Here is a 10,796-nt window from a genome sequence, read left to right on the forward strand (position 1 = left end):
ATGATTCCAGATCAGCCCAATGTGGGAGGAGAAAACATCCTTTAAAATCCACCCACAACGGTTTGTGCATCAATTACCCTGGAGGGAAGCTCACTACAAGGCCCGGCTTATTTTCTGCTGTTCAGCTACCTGGCTAACAGACAACATCAAGGAGATTTGGAGCAGAGTCTCCGTGGGCTTGGAGGAGACGTTCTCTGTAGACAGGGAAACGGTAATTTTAGCTGAGGTGGGAGGCTCGCCGGGAGTCTGGAGCCTTGCAGAGATTCAGCGTCACGAAGCCAATAGATTTCTGGGTGTCTAACGAGAAGAAAAGAGCTTCAGAACGGAGCAAATTGGACTTCGAAGAAATCATTTGCTGGATCATTGCTCAGTAACGACATAAATCTGAAGACTTTATTAGAAAATGTTAAATCTATACATTCTGTCATGTATACAGGCCAGCTAAGCTGTTCGAGGATGAAGGTGTGGTTAAATTTATAATTCCTCCACTTCTGATATTCTTGCAGCATGCAAACATTCAGTATTTTCTGATGGAAGGGGGTCCCCTAAAAGCAGACTGTGATCCGGATCCAGATACGATTTCAGGCTCAACTTTTGCCACATTTACAGTAAATTGTTGGACGTGGCACAGCTTTTCCTGCATTTATGTCAATTCATGGCCTGCGGTTTCCTTCTGCTTCTCTCTGCTGACAGTATTTGTCAGCCGATGGGAAAGTTCAGCCCTGAACAGATGATATGATGAGTGAAGAAATGTAGCATGACTGTCACTAAAAAAAAAATTACTGCATTTATTGTGAAAATCTTCATCCCCATCTTTTACCACTTCTCTGTTGTTAGGTGTCAGAGGCAACAGGTCCAGGAGAGAAACCCAGACCTCCCTCTTCCCAGCACTACTCTTCAGCTCCTCCTCAGGTACATCAAGGTGCTCCCCGACCAGGGAAGATGCACAATCCATCCAGAAGTCTGGTCTGGGTCTCCTTTCAATGTGAACGGCCAGCTGTTCTACTCTGAGCTCAAACCGGATAACTCGCCTTATCTCCAAGTCTGAGTCCGGCCACCCTACGAAGGAAGCTCATTTCAGCTGCTTGTATCCAGGATCTGGTTCTTTCGGACATGATCCCATTGATCCAAACTTTCACGTGAGGGTTTGAACATAGACCAGTAAATCTAGAGCTTTTCAATCAACCCCTTCTTCACCAAGACCGACCAAAGCAACACACTCATTAGTGAGGATGAGGCACTAATTCATCAATCCATCTCCCGCTCGAAGACGCCCATACTTGAACTCCTTCACCATAGGCAAAGACTCCCCCCACCCGGATGGGGCTTTCCACCCACTTAGTTGAGAACCATGACCTCAGATTTAGAGGAGCTGGATTTCATCCCAGCCGCTTCACACTTCGCCGCAAATCCATCCCAGTGGATGTGGAAGGTCATGGCCAGGAGACGTCAACAGAACCACATCATCTGCTTAAAGCAGAGACGAGACCCTGAGGTTCCCAAACCAGACACCCTCCTCTCCACGACTGCGCCTTGAGATCCCGTCCATTATGAGCAAATGCATTTCTTCAGGTGGACTTCGTTGACTGTTTATTGAAGACCTGGGTTCAAAACATTAAAGGTACGTAGAGTAACGAGCACAAAACTAAGAATTGGTTGTAAAAACACGAAGCATGCCCTAAAATGACACGAGTCACAAACACTGCACATCTTGATTAGGATCAGCAGACATGACAGGAAGATGACCGACAAACAGCATGCTTCACTCAACTTTTTTTTATTAATATATATAATTTTGCCTCAGTTTTTCACCTCGCAACTCCATCTTCCTCCTTGTTTGCCAGTCTGTTGCTCCGTTTTTACTTTAAGTCGCAACCTGTGTTTTTCCCACACTATAAATCTCTGTGATCCTGACTCTGCACCGATTTTTTTCTCATCGTCTCCTTCCAGCCTCAGAGGATGTGAACGCACACTCAAGGAGCTGCAGGAGCTAATGAAGCAGCGTCTTAACTGTCAGACAAAAAGTAACCGGGGGCTTTTGGTGCACACAATAATGGTAAATTGTATTGGTTGTTTGTTATTGCTTTAAATACATCGTGACTGATCCAAAAGTGAATCGGAATTAAAATATCAAATGATTTTTACAAACTTTTTCCTTAACATGACACATCATTTTTATTACAAACAGATAAAAACGGAACAAAAATGGGAATGGAGTGGAAGTAACGAATTACAAATATTCACATTACTGTAATTAAGTAGATTTTTGGGGGGTACTTTTTATGAGTATTTCTTTCAAGTGTGTAATTTTACTCATACTTGAGTACACTTTAGACCATGTAATCTATTTAGCTCCTTTTAAAATCAAAAGTCTCTGAGTACGGCCACAATTTGAATTAATATTCAAACCGTTCATCTGCATCTTTGTAGCCAATAAGGCTCTCGGATCGCGAATGCGCCAATTACCATATTTTTCGACCTATAAGTCACGTTTTTTTGTATAGTTTCATGCCCTGTGACTTCTACACAGAAGCGACGTATTTATGGATTTTTCCCCATATTTATAAACCAAATTTTGGCTGAGCTATGATTTCATTCATTCTGACTGAAAATATTGAACACTATCATTTTCAGCTGCTGGCACTCGAGTAGTATGGCGTGCCGTTGTGACATGTAATGGGTAAAAGTGACTATTAATGATACAATCGGCTTGCCATAGCCTGACGCCTTTGTCCAGCTCGCCTGGCACAAAATCAGCTTCATTTTGCTGCGCCGCCCCGGCGAAATGCAGCTGATTTGACCATTGAAGAGCATTTATTAAGTAAAAGTTCAACTGAGACACACCTTTTGATATAATGTCGCACAAACAAATTGTTTTAGGTGCTCATCTTGTTAAATTTCGAAGCAATGCACAGCGTTCCTCCTCTTCATATTTCCTCCCTTGGAGCGCACTCCCGGAGCACCGAGGCACCGAATGCTTTTGAAATGCAGCTGATTTGACCGTCAAAGTGCATTTATTAAGTAAAAGATCTACTGAGACACACATTTACTATAATTTCAAGCAAACAAATAATTGTTTTTAAGTGTTAATCTTGTTCAATTCTTGTTAAAGTCCTCCCATGGTCGCCATTTGGCAGCCAATCAATTTTTGGCACAACACCGGCCCACAATTCCCAGTTGTCAGTGGCGACTGGTAACAAACGTGACTCGTCAGCGGTGACACATAATAGATGCGACGTATTTAAGGATTTTTCCACTTTATTAGACATATTTGGACTGATGCGACTTATAGGATGTTGCGACGTGTACGGCGGAAAATACGGTACCTATGACGTAAGCAAAGGACAACTTCGTAGAGTAGAGTCATTGATGGACTGAAGATTTGGAGAAAAAGCCAAAATGGTGACAGAGGACAACAATGTCAAAGTAAAGGCTGAGGACGAGTGCCCGTGGCCGTACCTGGAGGAATGTTTCATGTACAGAGGGAGAAAAGGAGACGGCGCCCAGATGCAAACTTTGTTTGATCTCTACAGTGACAGCAGCTTCAAGACTTCAGCATCTAATCTCAACAAACATATTGAGGTATACAAGGTTTTACAACTACCTGCGTGATAAAAATTTTTTTTATTGTTTGTATGTGTGAGTTATTAGTTTGGCTAAGTATGCTAAGATCTTGGATATTGTCACTGCCATCGGTTTTCCTGGTACTAAAATAAGACGAAGCTTCTGAGCGTCTGAGAAATGAGCTTTGAACGTAGCTACAGTATTATATAAAATAGAATTGAATGACTTCTATTGACACAATAAAACATCAATTGAGTAAAAAGTAATTAATACTCTGAGTAGTTTTTTTTTAGAAGAGTACTTTGTAATTAAGTATTTTTATAACACCAGTACTTTTACACAATTTTAGCAGTGTAACAGTACTTGTAATTGAGTACAAATTTTCAGTACTTTTTCCACCTCTTAAGGGGAATGCCTATCACCCGCCACATTGCATGCCCAAGTTTTAAATAAAACTACAGGATCTATTGGTGCTTAGTGTGTGTTGGGGATAACTCTCAGCTACTACCACACCAAATCTTAGCTCAAAATATATAAAACTGATTGAGTTATAGCCATTTTGGGGTTTGCTAATGATAATTAGCAGTGACGCCCATCTTGAATTGAGTTTACTCCCAAAGTTAATTAGTTGTATAAACTATTTTAATGCAGTTATAATTTAGTTGCATCTTATCAAGCACAGAAACAGCTGGCCAGTAAGAAAAGCTTCACACGTTCTAGTTATTTGAGCTGTTTTTAAAAAAAAACTATGCGCTAATTATTGTTCAGTCAAATGTATGATGTATGAAGCAAACCACGCTGCAGCTGAAACGGAGTGAAGCTGCTGGATCACCTGCGCGTTTCGTCTCAAACAGCTCTTCGAAGTGTGATTTCTGTCTGGCAAACCATGTAGGATTTTAGCAAGTAATGAAAGTACGTCACTCAAACATTTGACAGGTCTTTGTGTTAACTGTCAGCAAGGGTAAAAAATGTTCGTCTTTGTACCGAGAAATAAAAGAAGTAAAATGTTTCTTTTAAAATCGACTTGTTGCTTTGAATAACTGAATCAAAAGGGAAGTGGGGCCAAAAGAAATGGATACAATCAGAAATGAAATTGACACAATATTTTCCTTATATTGATTGTTAATTTGTCCTTGAATTAAGAATAGTTTAGCAAAAGTTTTGACAGGATTCGTGTTTGTTTACCTACAGAAACAGCCGAAGTTACAATCTGTGTTTTTGGATGTTTTGTGACCGTTTCATTTGTTTTCTGTTTCTTTGACTCATAGTTTTGTCCTGTTTTTTTGTTGTTTTTGTTCCCATGTGGTCCCCTGTGCTACCAGCCAATCTACCAGATCGTTTCCAGTTCTGCCACGCCCATTTCACCTGTTCCTTATTTCCATTAGTCTCAGTTGTAGCCCCAGCCTTTTTATTCCCTCTGCATTATTAGCGTCTGTAACACGTCTGCTTCTCATGCTCATCGAGGTCGGACTACATTCTGACCTTCTTCTAACCGTGACGCTGAAGTGATCAGGTTGACGGTGGCAACGTCCACGGAAGAGCCGTTTTAGATGGAGAAATACGACAATTTCTACGTCTTTACGCTCATATTTGTTGGAGAAAGTACGCAGCTAAATCTGTACACGGGTCTAGAATACGTTTAGCATAAGTATCGTCTGACTGAACACAGAGCTCTGTCTTTGTGGCGCGTCCCTGCGCTGCTTGATGCCTGCCATTTATTCTTTGCAGCTGTCTTTTTCTTATCTTTTGCATTTAGCAACAGATTCACTTATAGTTCCGCTTAAACGCATTCAAGATGCAACGCTTTCCTTTTTGTCTGTCATATTTGTTTATCTTACACAGACTCGCGTAGGTCAGTCCCTTGACTCAAGCTTTGACGTGAGTGCATGCCCACATTACAGAACTGTTTATCAATGCATCTGGAAAACCACTGGAGTAAACTATTTCAAACAGAATGAGCATTTTGGTATTTTGTTGTTGTTGTTGTTGTTATGTTCTAGAATTGCGCCGCTTGGCGTGGCTGCATGCTGGAGCAGCTCTGTCACTTTCATTCTGAGTCATTGCTTCTGAAAACTTTAATTCCTCTTTGTTCTGAATGTAAATCGCTTTTTTCAGATGATTGTTTCCTCCGGTATTGGATGCTGTGCCTCTAGAAGGATTTTTACTGAAACCTTTTTACTTTTGGGCATTTGTTATGATGCGTAACCATGGCAACAAGGTGTTTTTATTTTTTTTAACAAGCAGGAGCAGCTGATTAACATCTCAAAAGCTCAGATACCTCAACTGAGCCCCAAATCCCAAATGAGTTGAAAAAGAGGCGCCGTGGATGAATTCCCGTCAACCTGGCAGCGGTGCTTGAGTATCTGACCTCCGACATCATAATAATAATAATAATGTCATCACAATGTCAGCACTGTATGTTTCCATACAATGGCGAAATTAGTCTCTGCATTTAACCAATCCACCACCAGGTGGTGCAGTGGGCAGCTATTGAAAGCGCCCGGGAGGCTTTTGGGGATGAGGTGTGCTGCCCAAAGTCACCACGTGATGTGCAGTGACTGGGGATCGAACCTGGGACTTTTGGGTCCCAAGCCGGCTGCCCTGCCTCTACACCATCTCGGCCCCCATATCATGAAGCTGTTGGGGAAACTTGGCTCGTGACAACGGGAGGACCGCGATTACACTCCAACTTCAGCTGTCTGTCCGTGGTGACGAGGAGCTTTCGGGCAGTCCTGCTGCCCAGGAGGACCGAGAGGCCCACCGGATCTGAAAAGCTGGATCCAGATGGACGGATCGGGATCTGTGGCCAGATTCTTCAGATTCGCTGCAGGAGGTCCTTCTTGCCCACAGCTATCAGCATCTACAACAAGTCTTGAATGAAACCAGGATGATGAGCTACGACACTAAATTTCCCTTTGGGATTAATAAAAGTATTTTTGAATTGAATTGAGCTGAATTGAATTAGTTTGCAGTCAGTAGCTTTAAAAACACTCCTGTTATTCCAACATGAATTCATTACTTTTAATGCGCTTTACGTGGACATTAAAATGAGGTCAAAGGGGCCTGACGAAGAAATTTCATGATTTAATGGCACCTCAGGGGAAGTTTAAATATAGCACCGCATCACAGGCTGCTTTCATGACACATCAGGGGTTCATCCATATAGAAGTGCCCACATACAACATGTCTGCTTTACATTAATTAAAACAAACATGTTGGAAAGGACCCGTCCAGCTGCCATTGTCCACACACATGTCCACTGGGATAACAGGAGGGGGGGGGGGGGGTTCTCTGCACTGCCACAAGATGGCAGAACAACGTCCTCTCTGTTACAGCCAGTTTACTCTAAATCAAACATCAGTGTAAACATCTGGAATGAAAGGTTTCACTTTTTAACCAACATTCAAGCAGAGAGACTTCCATTCCAGTTACAGAAATAATTTATCAGGCTGGCATCACTGGGATTTTAAGTCGAGGGGAAAATATCCAAGCTGATCAAATATAGATTACATTTTATTGTGTTAAGAGGGGGAAAAACTATTTTACAAGATATTCACAGAGCAGTGTAAATGTCTCACGGCAACAAGAGTCTTCTCCTTGTGGACTGCTTCCGCGCTCATTTGTATTCTTGGAAATGAAGCCACTGAGATCCCAATATAATTTACCACATCTTCGCTAAAATTAGAACATCCATCAAGATTGTATTTCAGGTACCAATGCCCAATTTTCAGTCTCGTAATAACTGCTCATCCGCCAGATTATTAATACAACTCAATGCTCGGAGGTGGAATTCTTCTAACAAATCGTTTTTTTTCTTCTTTTATTTGAGTTTAAAAAAATTAAAAGGGAAATAAATGAATTACAGATGAACAGTGCTGTCCAGACTGATGCAGCTAATGAAAGCTGACAGATGTGGGTTACATCTGGTCCCATGTGGGAAGTGATTGTGTAGTGAAGGATGGGGGAAACCAGCGGCTAAAGGCTAAGCTAAGAGTGGGGAAGTGCTGCAAATATGTTCAATGTAGTGACTGAAGTGTGGTTGACTAATCTCTATTATCACGCGTACGGATCTTTCTGTTTCACTCAATCAGCACCACCTTTATCTGTAAAGTTCCCTGGTTTTTGCCTATTGATTGATTTACCTCCCTCCCTGACGATGGCCTCTGGTTTTCAGATAACTCCAACCTTGAGACGAGCAAAAACAGCAATAACTGCACAGTGAATGACATACCACTGAAAAAAAACAAAAAAAACTAAACGTGTTTCAGAGAGAGCAGAGTTTGTAAGGAGGAAAATAAAGTCTGTGAAATGGAAACGAGTGCTGATGGATGTTTTGCTTCCTGCAGGGATAAATTATTTGAGCTAAAATGACACGGAGGTGGTGGAGGATATATGACGGAGAAGGCCTAAAACACAACGAGCAGAGTGCGTGTGCACGCGAACGATCCTAATCACACGGCATAACGTTCAGACATGTCGTTGCATTCCAAGCTGCAGATTCCTCCTGAACACTACATTTCTGTCTTTCTGCTGCTTGTAATTTGCTCGTGAAAGGAGCTACAGTAAAGCAACAAGTATGATCAATGGAAAAAAACTAAAAAAAAACCTCACTCGATGTTGTTCTGTACACCCACAAACTCACTGCGCCACAGGACCTCGGAGTGGGCGCTGACCTTTCACCAACAAACAGCGACATTGTGTTTTCCCCACAAAGGAAAACGTTCAAGAATGCACCAAACCTGCGAACGAAAGTCACTTCAATAGGATGTTTTGATTCAAGTTATGTAAGAGTGGCTCGGATTTATGACAACAAAGTAAATCATCCACTAGAACGCTTAACTATCAATTGTAAGCCAACTTCCTGCTGTAAAAGTAGTGCAGCGTTTTGCTTTTAGGGCTGTAAAAACTGACGTTAGACTGAGATGGACTTTAAAACACCTGGTTAAATGTAAAACAGCAGTCCAGTATAATAAAGATGACTCTAAACCACTTTGAACTGAGCCTTTTCTGCCATCCGTCAAACATAAACATAATACATGTTCTCGTTTTATATCTTTCTTTGCAATAGACTCAATGTTTTACATTGTCAATAAAGTGATATTTGCTGTTTGCAGCCACACCACATCCAAAGATAAGACGGGGCACACCAGCTTTAAGCTAACTCGCCCATCAGATAGTGCGTCATTTTGCTGTCCTTCTTATTTGGTTAAACAAATTACTAAAGTTTTATCTCTATAATAGGAAAAACATCTGTATACAAGTTCCTCGTTGTAAGTATTTGAGCAAAAGAGAGGAATTCAAAACCAGAAATGAACAATTGGCAACATCGTTGTGCTACGTTTAGCTTTTAGCTACCATTTTGCTACTCCCTACTTTTAGCATTCTTTCTACTCCAATTTTCTTTTAGCTAATTTTAGCTTCTTTTTTGCTGCTTTGTCTTTAGCATTTACAGTATTGGTAAAATTAGAATTTGTTTTGCTAATATTTACAGTGGTTCTGGTAACTTTTCTGAGTAGCAGTTTTGCTAATTGTACAATTTGTTTAGGTAATTTTAGCTTTAGCGTAAATTTGGATAATTTTAGCTACTGTTCTGCTATTTTTTTTTTATTTTTTTTTGTGTGTAGCATCTGGTTTCTTAGTTGGTGACTGCCATGCAGTCACCTATTATTCTACACCTCGGAAGTGAGTCTACATTTCTATCTCCGTTAATGCGGCCCAAACCACAACATCTACCCCAAAAAAAGATTTATCAAAACGACCGGCTCGGCCCCGTGATGTGTGCTATTACTTTTATTGGCATTTCGAGTTACCATGGTGACATATTTTGCAAACAAAGACGCAATATTGCACCAACTCCAGGAACTAGTTGGTGACTGCCCACTCATTATTCTACACCTGAAAAGCGTATCTTTTTCAACTTTAATGTGGCCCGAACCGCAACGTGGACCCCCACAAAATTTATATAAAAACGACCGAACTGGCTTCGGGAACTGTGCAATTACTTTTATTGGCATTCGCAGTTACCATGGCGACATATTTTGCTAACAAAGATGCCAAATTTCCCATAGGAAATGAATAGGAGAAAACTCTTCACAGAAACTGAATAACATATGGAGCCATTTTGGTTCAACATGCAAGAAAGGCCGGTCCAGGGGCCTTTCTGGGTGGAGTTTGCATGTTCTCTCCGTGCATGCGTGGGTTTTCTCCGGGTACTCCGGTTTCCTCCCACAGTCCAAAAACATGCATGTTAGGCTGATTGGTAACTCTAAATTGTCCCTAGGTGTGAGTGAGAGAGTGAATGGTTGTTTGTCTCGTTTGTCTCTATGTGGCCCTGTGATGGACTTGCGACCTGTCCAGGGTGTCCCCCGCCCCTCGCACAGTGATTGCTGGACATGGGCACCAGCGACCCCCGTGACCCAAAATGGAATAAACGGGTAAAGAAAATGGATGGATGGATGGATGCAAGAAAGGCACCTATTACCTATTATCACCCATTACTTTTATTAACTAGTAATAATAATAATATTAATTTTAAATTATTAATGTTAATAATTATCTATTTTAATATTAATAATTATTGATATTAAAAAGTAATATTAATGCTACTTATTGGTGTTAATATTATTAATCTTGATGATTAATTATTAATATTTTAATTTTAGTTATTCTGCTAGTTGTAGCATTGTTTAGTTGCTTTTAGCTTTATTTTTAATTTATCTGAATTTGGCTACTTTTAGTACTTGCTACCGTTCTGTGATTTTTAGCTACCATTTTTCAATTGTTCTCCCACTTTCAGCTGCCATTCTGCTCCTATGTGCTTCAAGTTAGATCTAAATTTAGCTACTTTTTGGTGATTTCTTGAGCACTTATTTAGCTACTTTTAACTACAGATATCCTATAACCAGCATCAGTTTTGCTAACGTGTGTAGCATTTGATTTGCCAGTTTTAATTTGTTTTGCTAAATGTAACATCTGTTGAGATCATTTTAACTTTTGGAGTCTGTTTAACAAACATCTGTTTTGCTAGCTTTTCTGTGTAGCATCTGGTTTGCAAACTCTAGCTGTTTTGCTAGTTGTACAATTTGTTTAGGTAATTTTATCATTGGGGATAATTTAGACAATTTTAGCTACTGTTTTAATTTTTTTTTCATGTAGCGTCTAATTTGAGCTATTCTTCTAACTGAAGCATTGCTTAGTTAATATTAGCTATATATATATATATATATATATAT

Source organism: Nematolebias whitei, chromosome 1 (genome assembly GCF_014905685.2).
Source record: "Nematolebias whitei isolate Nwh7 chromosome 1, NemWhi1, whole genome shotgun sequence".
Taxonomy (NCBI): Eukaryota; Metazoa; Chordata; class Actinopteri; order Cyprinodontiformes; family Rivulidae; genus Nematolebias; species Nematolebias whitei.